Below are 16,277 nucleotides of genomic sequence, written 5' to 3'. Positions count from 1 at the left end.
TAACTATTAGATACTACTACCGTTTCGGAAACAAATGGCGTTCTGAGAGAGAAGAAGCGGCGCAAGAAACTCTCCCAGCATTCTAATTTTTGCGCTCTTTTCAATAAAAATATACGATATTGTACAGTCAGTTTTATCGCTATAAAATAATCACAACCTAGTCCCAGGCTGTCCGATCATTTAGATATTCAGCAGTGGAGTAATAGGATTTACGAGAGAGCCATTTCTTTATAAAACATTTAAAATTATTTATAAATAATGCCTGAATAACATGTATTATTTTTTATTTAACTGGACTATGAAAGAGCTTAGAATATCGTACGAAAATAAAACAAGCAATTATTAATTAGTAATAAAACAATGTAGTGTAAGTATCCGAACGAGTTGTTATCGTTAAATAAACTAAAGTAGGTACATATAGAAGCCGGTATAAATTGACGTCCATTGCATCGAGTGCATTCGAAGGAAGCCGTCAGTTAAGAGTTTCACTTGCAATTTACAAGTAAAATTGTATTCAAAATGCCTTGCGGTGGTTGCGGAGATGGTGAGTTATTTAATAATAACACTCTAACACAAATGATAATAATATTTCAATATTCATTTTGTTAACATTCAAAAATATTAATACGAAACTTAAAATTATGCATTGTAATATTTATGAACTTAGACATAAACTCAAGAACATGTTAAGAAACCAAAATTACGAAGCAACTGAGAATCTTATTCGTTAACCACTACTTATATTAGGTAGTTAACTTATATAGCATTTGATGAATAAAAAGCTAAACACATACACACACAACACATGCCCTAAATTATACATAAAATAGTTTTTGTGTTCATAATTTGTTGCATAACTTCCATTGTTAGACCTTAAAATATGTTGATGTTTGTTTTTTGAGTTTTTACATCGCACAACTGGGAAGAGACTGACCCCCATGTCACGGGCTGTCCTAGTTTGGGGGTCGAGAGTAATTTTAAGCAAAATTGTATTTTTTTTGCAACAAATAAAGATTTATTATTATTATTATTATAGTGGTTAGTGTCGGGTACACTGGTATAACATCTTAAAGAAAATAATTTATGTTTATAAATGATTTTGAGTGTCTTGTTTGTTTCTTATTTTTTTTTCATTTATCACAGCATTCACATAGAAGTAATTGAAAATGGTCCCACAATCTTGATGGGTCAATTTTTTTTTCTTTTTATCGGTTAGCCCACTTCGGAAAAGGTTGAGATGTAATGAGAAAAAGCAAGCAACTTATTGCCACCGTTTTAAATCAAAATTATCACTTTAAACGTCTCACATTTTTAAAAAAAATACAATATCTGTGAAAAGATGCAACAAAAATACTTCTGCAACAAAAGTACTAACTACCAATACAAAAGGTATTGGTAGTTAGTACTTTTACGTCTCATCTTAACCTGTTTACTACCTCAATATTATTATCATGTGCAACAATTACATGCCATTTGAGCCATATAAGAATCTAAAGAAATAACGGCACTCCCGGGAGTGCCGGCAGAAGTGAAAACTTGAACATTAATGTTGTGCATTTTCGAATACTTTGGAATGTTAAGGGAATAATTTCGCATGAATTGCTTTATTTATTACTATAAAAGTACTCTAAGTATTTATGTGTTTAAATACAATATTTATTTATTGCGCTATCGTACACAAAAATAATAATTTATATCACAACGAAGCGCCGATGCCTGCCTCCGTCTTACGAATTTTAGTCCTGACGCGAGTTTTAAATTTTATACAAAACCCCAAGAAAAGTGCTCAACACCGCTAAAAAAGTTTTCACTTCAAAAATATAAATATAAATAAACACAAAATAGATCGAAGTCTTGAAACCCTTGAAAATCCACTTTAATATATTTTTTAAAATTGTACGAATTTCGATCAAATATGTCAACTATCATGATATATGTTAACGTCCCTGGTGATTCTATTCAAAAGAGAGTAATATCCCAATTTAAATTCTCTATAATTACAAATAAAGGGATTATATATCTTACAAGTACGAGTATTATGAAGTATGAAAATTATCTTTGTAAATATCACCGATATAAATAATAATAATTTATTCAAACAAAAGAAATCTTATAACTATATTTACAACACTATGATTACACATCATTACGGGGAAGGCAGCATTTCCACGTTGGATGGTTAGGCTGACCCGTTTGCAATAGGCCTATTGAGGCGCGTAGATAATACTTTGTGCCTCCGGGCTCCACGGGCCAAGTATCTCGACACCAAACGGCACAAAGATATTATTATTTATAATTGTAAATTATATCAATTAATATAATTCATTTGTTCACAGCTTGCAAATGCAGCGCGAGTCAGTGTTGCCAGAGCTGTAAATGCGACTCATCTTGTTCGTGTTCTTGCAAACGAGCTACACCAACGGCCACGACTACTGCCACTAAAAAGTAGACAATAATGATTATAACAGAAGAACATGCGTTATATAATAAGTTTTCATCTTTTGTTTGATACTTGTGAAAATATGTAAGATTCCTAAAATTTGTATTTGTCTTAAATTTAACAATAAGTCTGGAATGTTCCTCCATTCAATTGTATTGTATGCAGAAGTGCATCTTAGCATCGATTCTTTGGATACCAGTTGAGTTATTTAAACCATTAATAGCGGATATATACTACCTTATTATGTAACAAAAACATTTTTTTAACTTTTATTGTATAAGTGGTCGCTTTGTCTTTTTGATTTTCTTAAACTATCAAGATATAGTTTACTTTAGTTGCTTACGATCTATTTGCTTTTACAATTGTCTACTCGTCTATATTCGAATCATGTATGTATGTTTTGAATTATCTTATTACTTCAAACTAAATAAACATCAATGAAAATTTGCTAGACATTGTTTTATTTCTGCCCTTTTTCTGTACACCTAAAGTAACTTGACAGTAAAAACAAGTAAAGTTAAATCTATCAGTAATCATTCTGACAACTTTCATGTTATAACGACTTTATATATTCATATTCATTTATTTGCTATTAAATAGGGTGGTACAAATTTGGTCTTACAATAGCTTAAAGTATCTCCTATTTAGCCATTACCAATAGCAAGCAAACTTGGTCTTGGGCAAAATTTTTATTACAATATAAATTAATTTATTTTGTATAACACAAAATTATAATTTTATACAATACAAAAAAAATATTAAAGTCAAGATAAGAATAATCCACTTACAATGCAATGTCAAAATCCTTTACTCTTTGTGGTCAAACAACTCTTCTATTGAATAAAATGTGTTTTGAAGAAGCCAACTGTGTAAGGATACTTTAAAACTTGAAAAAGGTAACAACTTAAATGAATCAGGGATCTTATTGAAAGTTTTCATGCCCATTCAGAAGCAATTTTTCTGAAAAAAAGTGCTATGTGGAACGACTCTAGTCACTAACCTATCAGCTTTCCTAAGTATTCTAGTACTGTGGGTCATATGCATTTGCTGTAAGTATAGCACACTGTGATTTTCCTTTACAAATTTTGCCATCTCGTAAATGTATAGATCGGGCAGTGTCAATAGTTATATATTATATTATACTTTAAGTTAGGTGACACAAATATCCGGATTGCATAAAAAAGATTCGGCCGAGTATCGTTTATTTGCTCCTTAGTATTGAAGAGTTCCGTTACTTATTTTGTCATGGATCTCAAAATCAGAATCAAACTCTCACCAAACTATTATTGAAGTATCCTTTACAATAAAAATAGAATCATCGAAAGCGGTTCGCGTGTTATTGAGTTATTCACAAAATATGTCGCGCACATACTTACAGCAAATTTAAGACTTAATTTATGGTTTTCTCATGGATTCCATTGTCAGATCTAAACCAAATTACAATGGGACACGGGAAGCACCAGTCGAAACTTCTGAGGTAACAAACATACCATAACAACATTACATCCTCCTTATTTTAAGTCGGTTAAAAACTTTCTTTAACACTCATAGCTGATTTTAACCCTTGAGGATTTAGGCACCTCATAATTATCCAACATTGTAAAGAGTAGCCATGTATTGGTAACAAAAAACAAAGCTGCCATTGTTAATGCAGCAGCTGCAAATGTTAAGATTACAATTTTATGGAGAAAAAAACATATTTAAAATTTAAATTTCTATCATAATATCGTCTACTAGCCACGTAATTCTTGTATTCTCATTTATGTATATAAATGAGAAGTATAGTCTAAAAAGAACTGTTTGCATTTGCCTTTGTTAAAGTCTTATTTAAAAAGGCAACTGATACGTGGCAAAGAATATGTAAAAAGAAGTATCCGCGTCTGAACCTGTTATATGAAACGGGGTTCCCCAAGAATCTATTTTCGGGCCAATCTTGTTTCTTGTTTACAATTACGACTTAAAATAATTTGTAGTTAGCCATGAGACTTTTGTTTACTGATGATAATTTTTCTGTACTTAAAGTTAATCGATGTACAAATTTTGATGACGAGTTGAACTATGCACTAAAGATTAGGTATTGGTTAATGTGTAAGTCCCTGCCTGAAAATGCTATTTGTTCTTCTCCTACTTCATGTGATCCGCTCACAATAAATCGGTTTATAAGCTTACATTATGTCTGTATCACTTACCATAATCTAAAAGTATTATCTCGATAGAAAAAAAACACCAAAGTAGATATCTGTATATCTGTATATATGTACACCAGAATTGCATTATATTTATTTTATTATAAATTTACAAGAAAATATTTTGAATATTATTTATTTTATGGCGCTTGTTATTACGCGATAAGCGATATTGACTGCTGTCTGTATGTCTATCTCTTATTCGTAGATATAGAAAAACTGAATTATATTTCAGACTATGTTCTTGCCATATATTAAGGGTACATTATGACTTGACATGTTGAGGAGTCCTATATGGAGCATAATATAAACAATTTTTTATACTTATTCTTTTCGGGAAACTTATAGCTAGGTTATTGACTAGTACATTGTTAGTACATAATTAAATTCTGAAACTAATCGGTACTAAACCGATTAGTTACATTAATTTATAATGTTTCATTGGCTCCAACACGGTACTGCTTCACGGCAGAAATAGGCGCCGTTGTGGTACCCATAATCTAGCCGGCATCCTGTGCAAAGGAGCCTCCCATTGGTATATATCGGAACCAGCGAGAATATATGAAAAGAGTAATGAATGTCAAGGAAGCTCGTGAGGATAGAAGAAAGTGACGTTCTGTTGTCTCTGCCTAGCCCGACGGGAAAAAGGCGTGAGTGTGTGTGTGTGTCTGTGTGTGTGTGTAGGTAAGTGTATATCGGTGGATCAGTTTCATTAGATAAAAATAACTCGATAACTCGAAAATTTATGTCTAATTCAAAGAAACATAAGTCAAAAACATTTTATCGATTGTTCCAATTAAATAAGTTAGCATTAAGCCGTTTCTTGCTTATTGTCGATTAACTCTACTTCATCCGTTTAATTTGAGAGCGTGTATTATTATTAATCTTCGAATACAATAGTCGTAAATTTGCATTTCGAATGATAAGGTAAATTATATTCTAAGGCATAAAATACTATAGATCTATCTGCAAGTAACCCATAGTTTGATTTTACATGCGTGTAAAACTTATATAATATTTGATAATATCTTTTTCATATTATCGTGCGCAAAGTTCGATTTTGCGCATGCATTTGCGTTCGAAAAGTACTACTTTCCCACACGATGACAGGAGCGTGCGGGAATGTGGTGAGCGTGTGGGAATATTTGAAAATAATTATAGTGGTCGAATTTTGCGCAACATAGTTATACGATACACGTGCGCACGTAGGTCATCCTGACTTTGAACGACCTACTTTGTGCACTTGTATCGTAAATTATTATTATCTACACCCGTGCTTTAAATCCTCTATTAAAGATTCTGAAACAGTTAGCTTATTACCAACATTAAAACACTTAATGTCGTAATAACCATTACATCATCCAAACGAGTGGTTTAATGTTGTACTGAATTTCATAACACTCCCTGTTTTTTTTTTCGATCCCTTCATGCACAAAGAGTTTCAACAAACAGCCACATTCTTATTGCTCGATGCGTGGTATCTGAATGAATTTCAAAAAAGGAACATTTTCGTTTACGCGCGTTCCACTCTACCAGAACATGGCGCGCCGTAAAAAAAAAGTAGATTATTCGAAACCCCGCCATTTTTCTTGAAAAAATGAGCGATTCAAGTTTTGACAGCACACCGCCGGATATTTTAAACGCTGCAAAATAACATAATAATCAAGTGAATTTTAATAATTGCACTCTACAAAATGTAAATTACTACGAAAATTAATAATTCTTTCATTAATACTTAGTTTATTTGTATATAATCAGTAAGGGATAATAATAGGTTACTATTAGGGCTGGCTGTTTTAATGTTAGCAGTAAGCTAACTGTTTCAGAATCTCTTAGAGGATTCATATTCGGGGTGTAGATAAAGCTAGATAAACCCCAGGAGGGTACCGGCTCTGGTAGAGCCGGTACCCTCCGCTCTCCCCGAGCACTCTCGCTCGGGCTGCCCTTCGTATTCTGGGGTGGGCACAGAACCGCGCATGACCGAGGACAAACGTGGCAGAAACACCACGGCACCCCGCCCCACGCTCAACGTGGACTTTTGCAATATCAGGGGAATTCACTCCAATTTAAACGCCGTCCACCACCACCTTGAGACGGCGCAGCCGGCCTTGAGTTTCCTTACGGAGACGCAGATATCTCGACCTAGCGATACGTCATATTTAACGTACCCCGGGTACAAAATTGAGCACAATTTTTTGCCTCATGCCGGGATATGTGTGTACGTTAGGGAGGATATCTGCTGTCGCCGTCTCGGCAATTTTGAGGGTAGCCGTGCCCGTGAAATCGCCCGTGCGAAGTCTAAGCACGTCGTCAAAATCAGCGAGCAGCTTTCCAGTTAACCGACCGGAACACGCAAGTTCTGGACGTTGTCGAAAGCTGCTCTTGGTAACTTCAACCAGCCGTCCATGCCGCCGTTGCACATGAGGAATGACACCCTGGCCCATACGGCAAAAGAGAAAGCCGAGCTCCTGTGCATTCTTTTCGCCTCCAACTCGACTCTTGACGACAACGGAAATACACCGCCGACCATCCCGCGGTGTCAGAGCTCTATGCCTGAAGTACAGTTCAGACAGAAAACTGTTAGGCGAGCTCTGTTTTCGTTGTACGTCAGGAAGTCGAGCGGGCCGGATGGCATTTCTCCAATCGTGCTAAGAACGTGTGCCCCTGAGTTGACGCCGGTGCTAACGCGTTTATTCCGGCACTCTTATTCCAAAGGCGTAGTCCCTGACTCATGAAAGTCAGCCCTTGTCCATCCGATCCAAAAAAAAGGAGACAGTTCGGATCCGGCGAACTACAGGCCTATTGCTATCACCTCCCTGCTCTCTAAAATCATGGAGAGCATAATAAGCCGCCAGCTTTTAGTATACCTAGAGGATCACCAGTTGATCAACGACCGACAGTACGGCTTTCGCCATGGACGGTCGGCAGGTGATCTTCTGGTATACCTAACACATAGATGGGCGGCGGCTATTGAAAGCAAGGGGGAAGGCCTGGCAGTTAGCCTGGATATAGCGAAGGCCTTTGATCGTAATAAAAAGTTTTTTATTATATTATTATATTATTCATTTTTTATTTTTACAAGGCGCTCCTCTCAAAACTTCCATCATTTGGGCTGCCCGAGAGCTTGTGCAAGTGGACCTCCAGCTTCCTCACTGGGCGTAGCATACAGGTCGTTGTCGACGGATATTGCTCGAACCCGAAGCCCGTGAATGCTGGAGTGCCCCAAGGCTGTGTGCTATCTCCTACGCTGTTTCTTCTGCATATCAATGATATGTTGGACACCTCCAACATACATTGCTATGCGGACGACAGCACTGGTGTTGCCGTATACCCGGGCCATGCAGATATCTCTCGGGAAATCGTCGACCAGTGCCGGGAGAAACTTGTGTCTTCTATCGAGTCCTCTCTCGAGAAGGTCGCGGAATGGGGAAAATTGAACCTTGTCCAACCCCCAGAAGACTCAAGTTTGCGCGTTTACCACTAAAAAAACCCCATTTGTCGTATCACCGCTCTTCGAGAACACTTCTCTTAAAGCTGCGCCTATTATCGGAATACTGGGTCTCAAAATCTCGAGCGATTGCCAATTCCATGGCCATCTGGAGGGCAAAGCCAAATTGGCTTCGAAGAAGCTGGGAGTCATCAATAGAGCACTCCAATACTTCAAGCCGGCCCACATTCTAGCGCTCTACAAAGCGCAGGTCCGGCCACACATGGAGTATTGCTGTCATCTCTGGTCTGGCGCACCCCAGTATCTGCTCGATCCATTTGACCGCGTGCAACGTAGAGCAGCTCGAATTGTCGGGGACTCAGTACTCTGTGAACGGCTGGATCTCTTGGCGTTGCGTAGAGAAGTCGCTTCATTGTGTGTCTTCTACCGCATTTATCACGGGGAGTGTTCCGAAGAGCTGTTTAACCTGATTCCTGCCGCCGAATTCCACCTTCGCACGACACGCCACAAGTTAGGATTTCATCCCCACCATCTGGATGTGTGGCGGTCCTCCACAGTGCGGTTTTCAAGGAGCTTTCTCCCTCGTACTACAAAGCTATGGAATGAGCTTCCTTGTGCGGTGTTTCCGGGACATTACGACATGGGTACCTTCAAAAAAAGCGCGTACACCTTCCTTAAAGGCCGGCAACGCTCTTGTGATTCCTCTGGTGTTGCAAGAGAATGTGGGCGGCGGTGATCACTTAACACCAGGTGTCCCGTACGCTCGTTTGTCCTCCTATTCCATAAAAAATAAAAGTCTTGTATGCAACTGTTGATAATTAGGTATTAAACACTCATGTGATACTATTATCACCCACATTCGTGTTTTCATACCCCTTATTACACAACAGTTGCATAAATAACTATTACATAATTTTAAATTTAATAATAGTATTTATAACACATACATATTTTTATATTTTTTACATTTTTACTCCGTGTATGCTTTGACGCAAAAGTTCGTTTAGTATCAAATTCAAATTTAATTCAAATTCAAAAAAATCTTTATTCACTGTAAAACTTTATAAGTTATTTAGTGCAGTCAGGATGAAGTTCAAAAGTTACAATAGCATTCAAACAAGTACAACAATATTCACTAACAATAAATTTCTATCTTTATCAATCAAATAATCTTTCATTATAATAGGCATTAGATGTTAATTTATTCTTTACGATACATATGAATTTTTAATTAGTAATATTTTTATGTCATTTCGGAGTTTATTATAAAATATAACATAATCCACTTTAGACATTGACTTTAGAAGATTTAGCAATTTTACGGAGCCTAGTAGATGGAATTGAGAGTTTATGTTTGTTTCGAGTATTGACATTATGCACATCACAATTCTTTTTAAATTGGCTAATATGTTTATGAGCGTACAGGAGGTTCGTATATGTACTGCCAGTGTACTGTCATTTTATTAATTTCACTAAACTTTTCTCCCAATGAATCCCTTGAACGCATTTTATAGACTGCTCGGATTGCCCTTTTCTGCAGCACAAATAAAGTCAATCTCTGCCTACCCCAAAATAGAAGTAGGTAAGATTTTACTATGTTTTTAGGAATATTATTAATTAATAACTAAGTAATGTATTATGTGTGTATTAGTAATAGTGTAGATAACTTACAATATAGGTATAGTTTAATTTATTATAGATACAAGATATTATAGTATAGTCTAAGAGCGTAAACAAACTGTTGCAACAGTTTGGCGAGATGTAAAATTTAAGAACCAACTGTGCATACTTTTATAATTAAATAAATAAAAAAAAGAAGGCGATATTGATTCTTTATATACCAGTTCAATGAATCTTATAAGCCATTCAAAGCTAATTTACATAATACATATCTATTCTGTTAGAAATAACTATTACAACTAACCTAGTTTTGCAATTATTAGCCGTGATGACAAATTCCTCTTTTATAATGTCAGTACACATCTAATATTACATAAATTAATTTTGAAAATAAAATTTATGATCGATGCGGAACTCAAGGCCGCTGCTGTCTTGCGTTCCGTGCGAGCGCTTCTTCACTGAGCCAACCGTTCCAGAGACGTAAAGTTCGTAAATCTTGATATGCCTTTGTTCAACTCTCAGGTTGTTGTTTCATCTACAGGTTCTACTTTACACCTGCTCACCCCAATAGGTATTTGGGAAATTGGCTTGAGATGTCGCTCTTTCAAATCTAAACAATTTGTTATTACTTTTAAAAGATAAGAGAATAGGTCGCGAGTCCCGCATCGTTCATAAATGTTTTCAAATTTAATTTATGTAGTTAATCCCAGAAGTGAGTGTTGACACATTCAAAAATAAAACAAATTGTTTACATCTAATTTTTTCGAAAAAAAAAAACGTAATTAAGCAAGCTTATATAAGATCTGTAACGCAAATAACTGTATTATTATTGTTTTTATTGACAGTGTGCCATGGTAGCTGAATGACATCACGCCTGTGAAATCAATGAACGCGGAGATAATATAAAAAAACAAATCTTCAAGCGACACGGTGATGATTACTGATACCGTACCGACCGGTTACCGGCTGTTTGCCGTATTTTATACTGTATATTATATTTTTACTGAATATACGTTTAATCTCAATATGTATAATATCAAAACTGGCTCATTGTTTATTATCCTATCACCGTACTACCTATATTTTTACTTTCGATTTATATTTTGATTCTAGAATGCTGTTATAATGTCAATCAGGTGAAACAGCTAGGGATGAATCGGTACTACTGAGTACTGATACGGTATCGATACTAGTACCTACTCAGTATAGAATATTGGCAACTCTCGATAATGAGTACTTACTAGTATCAAATGAAAGAATCGTATTGATTGATGCCGCCAACTGCCTCAGCCCGAGCCCTTTGCCATCCAGCGGCCGCGCTCCTATTCCTCAAGACAAATTGAGATACTACATAATATGAAGAATCTATTTGTCAAATTAAATAATAAGTGTCAGTATATAAAATAAACATCGATATCGATACTTTGATTCGATACAAGTATCGATGAAGGACTGGTATCGTTTCATCTCTAGAAACAGCTCTTCGGTACACTCCCCGTGAGAAATGCGGAAAGACACACAATAAAGTGACGTCTCCATTCTCCACGCAACGACAAGTGATCTAGTAGGTACTTATTTGTATAAATAGTAGTAGGTAAGTAAATTTGTATTGTTATCTGTTTCTCAACGAATACTCCTCATGAAGTTTGGGGCTTAGGATGCAGAATTACACGAAGACCCTAAATGAATTATTATTATATTTAAGATGTCAGCAGATACTAAAATTTGTATCTATACCTAAATACGTGTGGTAAAATAGCAAGTGTGCGTACGCAAAAGTGAAAAATCTTCTATACAAATTTTAAATTACCAAATAAAATGTACCAACACAAAAAATAGTTTAAATTTTATCTATTTGTCTGTTTATTAACCTGAATGTGGTTTAACTTTTTTTTGTGCCAAACTCCGTAAACATACAGAATTAAAGGAATAAAAAAAGAAATGTCCAAAAGCAGGAAATGGATTAAAATATTAAAATCAGATCGCCAATTTAGTATTGCGGTTGAATGAAGACACATTTTGGAATCCAGGAATTAATAATTTAAAAACAAATTAAACTTCAACAATCCATTATATTAAACAGAAGAAAAGTACAATAGTAATGATGAAAACTACAGAGAAAGCGATAGGGAAGAAAGCTTCAAGAACTTTGGTGACGCGTGGTGGAGGGCGGACGTCTCCCTGTCTGTCCATTCTTAGCAGCAACTTCCTGGAAACATTATATTTTTATTAAGAAGTTAAGTCAAGAAGGATTCCACTTACAACTATACTGTGTAATTTTTATACACTATAGTTTTTTTTATGACAATAAGGGACGAGACGAGTTCAGCTGATGGTGATTGATACACCCTGCCAATGCAGAGTAATGACAATGTAGAGCCGCTCAGGATACTTGAAAAACCCAAAACTTCAAACTGGCACTACAATTGCGTTCGTCTCCTTGAGACAGCTACAACGCCCTTCAGACCGACACAGAAAAATGCTTACACATTACTGCTACACGGCAGAAATAAACGCCATTGTGGTACCCATAATCTAGCCGGCATCCTGTGCAAAGGAGCCTCCCACTAAAAGTCGCTAAAAGAATATATAATAAAGGTAAATTTTTGCAGTCACAAATATTAGTTGATTTGTTTTTCTTATTGTCTCTATAACATCATCCTGTTTATATCATTTCACTGCCAGTATGCTGTTTATCCTGTTTTTGCTTAGGAATAGAAAATATTAGACGTTTTGCGAGTAGGTGTGGGTAGTTACTACCAATTAGTCCAGTTATTTCTGGACTCCAGAAACGTCTTGATATTTTCGAGGAGACATGTGCTGACGTTACGATTGAAATAAGTGCGTGCTATTCCGCCTTATTTAATATTTGGCGACTAAACCAGCCTTTATATTATATAATAGATGACTTTTGAGTTTGGATCTAACCATTGAAACTGAACCCATTGAAAATTTTGCCCACTATTACCTATTCTTCAAATTAACTAAACTCACCTTTAGTAGAAGAGCAGTCCTCACAATTTTTGTCCTTTTCACACTCACAGTTGTCGTTGCATCCGTCTACACAGGAATCTAGAAAACAAAATTAAAATTGTAAAAGAAAGGTAGGAAAAATATTTTTATTATCTGGCATTATCTGCAAGAAGAACAAAGAAGTTGAACAGAAACCCAATATCTGAGACAAGTATAAAATGGATTTTTAAATAAAAAAAGAGAAATTCAATTCAATTATTTCAATTTTAAAATTGTATTCAAAAGTTATCTGTTCCACAAAGGTGTCATAGTACACAGGCGAAATAATGGCTATTAAATTGCATCTTTACTTAAAAAAACTAAGAACTTCTGAATTGTTACTTATGTATTCTCAACCAATAAGAATACAAGAAATTCACTGCTGAATACGTTATTCGTCTTGAATTCGTAAAATTTTTAGTTTGTAAAACACGAAATCGTTATTAGAGTTCATAGAGTAAATTTGATTTCTTGGCTTTTACTTATATTATTGGATGGTTCTCACAATATTAAATTACAATAATCGAATTGTATTACATACCTTTGCACGGTTCACAAGGAGAAGGCATGGTTATGAACTGAATTGGCTTATCTAACTGTGTCTAATGCTACGCTTAAATCATGTTTTATACTAAATTTGATGGACAAAAAGTTGGCATTGCAATGGCGAGCAAGGCTGCCCATTGTTCGGCGAAGTGCATTAAGATACGTCACTTTGATAAAAAGTATTTAATTTCTGGAGCATCAAGAGTTTTTATTCTATTCACTGGGCGTAGTATAGAAGTCGTTGGAATGGTTGGGGCTATCATAAGCCAATGAACGCTGTTGTTTCCCAAGGCATGTATTTTTGAATAGAAAACTTCTGTAGAACCGCTGAGAACTTTATTTTGTGAGTATTGAAACTGAGCTGTTACTTTCGGCTATGTGATACTCATTCAAAGTTTGCGGAAGTTGACAAAGGGAGCGCGAACAATCAGAGTAATTCATAAACACAATTATAATTAAATATATTGCAAATTTTATTACAAGTACAAAAAAAAAATTGCATTACGTAGTCTTAATTGATGAAGTTTTCACTTCTATCGCATGCTGTACACATATCATTTCAAGAGGAGACTTGTCTTCATGGAATCTACGAACCTTTTCAGATCTATCATCCTTTGGCTAGGCATGGCAAAATAACTTCTCTAGACAACCTGCTTTATGCTAATAATATTGGAGGAGGAGGCTTTAGGAAACATTTGTAATGGACTTGGACTGTCCAAGTCGAGTTTCAGAAGGGAACTATAAGCAAGATTAAAGGTTTTTTTATTACTATTTTATAGAATTAACTTTTACAACGTTCGTAAATTGTTAAAAATGCGCAAAAAAGAAAATGGGACACATTTTCTTGCGTTTGTTTTCTCTCTCTCAGCGCCATGTGTTTCCGAAGCAGTGGTAGTAGTGTATTAATTCCTATGAAAAAGATTTCTGGAGGGTCAATTTTTGAGAAAAAAATTACGTATAGCGCACACTTTATTTGATGTGTGTGTGTGTGCCAAGTGTTTCATTTCGCGACAAAATCTACAGCTAGAGAGGTCGTTGAGCCTTTATCATAATACGATGCAATGTTTTGTTTGGACTATTTGCATGTCGCTTTCCAACCTTTTTGTACCCCCGGATTTATAATAAACTGGTCCAGCTATGTAAACTTAAAGAACACCCCATCTTTAAGGCTAAAGAGCTTCTACCAAAATATTTAATACAACTATCCTATATGGAAACTGAAAATATTCTTAAGGTACAATCCTAAAAAATACACACAGTTTCACCTACATATACACACAATTAATACTTGTATAGTTATTACTTTTAGTTTATTTCTTTATATGATTAGTTAAATTTTAGTAATCAGCTTGTTGTCACTAGCCGCGTGTATATCTTTATTTTCTGTTAATTCTACTATTTCCCCCATGAGACAGGCATCGCCTAGTGTGGGGGTCAATATAAAATGTTAATTTGTACATGAAAAGTGCGAAATAAATATTTTGTATTTATTTTTTGTTTTTTTTTTGGCTTCAATGGACAGTAAATGTTTTTGGTACTAACTAAAAATTTTGGAAGCACCCATTCCGCCATCCTGCAGCAGCAACCCCCCCAGTCCTCGAAGAACTTTGACCCTTGGACGGTATATTTCTTGTCAAAGTCGGAGAATCCTCCCGCTGCCCGTCGTATTCACAGAAACACCTTCCTAAAAGGTTGGAAACGCTCTTGCTATTTTTCCAATGTCGCAGAAGAGTGTGTGCGGAGGTGATCATTTAACATCTGTCTGATGTGCCCGTGCATGCTCGTTTGGCATAAAGGCATAAAAGGCATTTATTTTCTCAAAATTGATTCCTTTAGAATTCTTTTTGATCTCATTTCTAATAACTACTATATACTACTACCGCTTCGGAAACAAATGGCGCTCTGAGAGAGAAGAAGCGGCGCAAGAAACTCTCCCAGCATTCTTTTTTTTGCATTTTTTTCAATAAAAATATACAATATTGTACAGTCATTTCTATCGCTATAAAGAAATCATAATCTAGTCCCAGGCTGTCCGATCATTTAGATATTCAGCAGTGGAGTAATAGGATTTACGACAGAGCCATTTTTTTATAAAACATTTAAATTTATTTATAGATAATGCCTGAACAGTGGCTGGGAGAAGTGTATACATTTACCCTTAAAGCTATTATGTATCTAGCCTACGCCTACTAGAATCAGTTACAAGCAATCCCTTATTTCTAGTGTTATAATAATGAAAATCACTATTAAGAGCAAAAAGGTGACGATTTTTGTGAACGTATATTAAATTTTCATAAATGTACTGACAATGAACAGTCATAATATTTATTTCTTTAAATTTTTCTTTGAGAGACTGTCTATAACCAAGCTGATATATAGCACAAAGTCGAGCACGAGTCTTTGAAATTATGGATGAAAGTTGATTTTTCTGAGAGATTTTTTTAATATAAAATAATGGAAATAGTTATGAAGTTTATATGTTATATAAATTGGTTTTTTTTATGATAGCGGAATAAATGAATATTGTATTTAACCACATACATGCTAGAGTACTTTTATGGTGATAAATAAAGCAATTTGATGCGAAATTTCCCTAACCATTCCAAAACATTCAAAAATGCACAACGTTAATGTTCAAGTTTGCACTTCTGCCGGCACTCCCGGAGTGCAACCGGAGTGTAATGTTTTTTTATTTTTACCATTACATACCTAAACATTCATACCTATACCATTATACAAACAACTTACCTAAGCCATATTTTTTGCCTAAGTAATTAATTGAAGTTACGCATTTTTCCGTTCCACTGCACAAACTGTTAACATCGGATGAAGTAGCAGCGACAATGAAAAACCCCGCATTTCCTTAGTTTTTCTCAGAGGCAACCTTCCGCCTTTATTATATGAATTATATTTAAATCTTAAATTATTTTCGGAAGTTCATTGGTCGATTAATATTGCAGAGGATAACATGGCAACCATTTGCGCGGGTGTGCAAGGTATGTGTAAAATAAATAAATATTATGTT

General features: G+C 35.3%; 2 long non-coding RNA genes across 2 annotated transcripts; one reads left to right on the top strand and one right to left on the bottom strand.

Annotated features, from left to right (window-relative positions):
* Nucleotides 1-409: 409 nt before the first annotated feature.
* LOC126970903 (uncharacterized) lies at nucleotides 410-2,891 on the top strand. The gene is made up of 2 exons (XR_007730717.1): nucleotides 410-544; nucleotides 2,337-2,891. It is a non-coding gene; the product is annotated as an uncharacterized LOC126970903 (long non-coding RNA).
* Nucleotides 2,892-11,746: 8,855 nt separating this feature from the next.
* LOC126970909 (uncharacterized) lies at nucleotides 11,747-13,305 on the bottom strand. The gene is made up of 3 exons (XR_007730722.1): nucleotides 13,248-13,305; nucleotides 12,689-12,766; nucleotides 11,747-11,903 (listed from the first exon to the last, which is right to left on the bottom strand). It is a non-coding gene; the product is annotated as an uncharacterized LOC126970909 (long non-coding RNA).
* Between the last annotated feature and the right edge of the window lie 2,972 nt (nucleotides 13,306-16,277).

The sequence above is a fragment of the Leptidea sinapis genome, chromosome 22 (genome assembly GCF_905404315.1).
Source record: "Leptidea sinapis chromosome 22, ilLepSina1.1, whole genome shotgun sequence".
In the NCBI taxonomy this organism is placed as follows: Eukaryota; Metazoa; Arthropoda; class Insecta; order Lepidoptera; family Pieridae; genus Leptidea; species Leptidea sinapis.
This window is presented reverse-complemented; position numbering and strand designations above follow the sequence as displayed.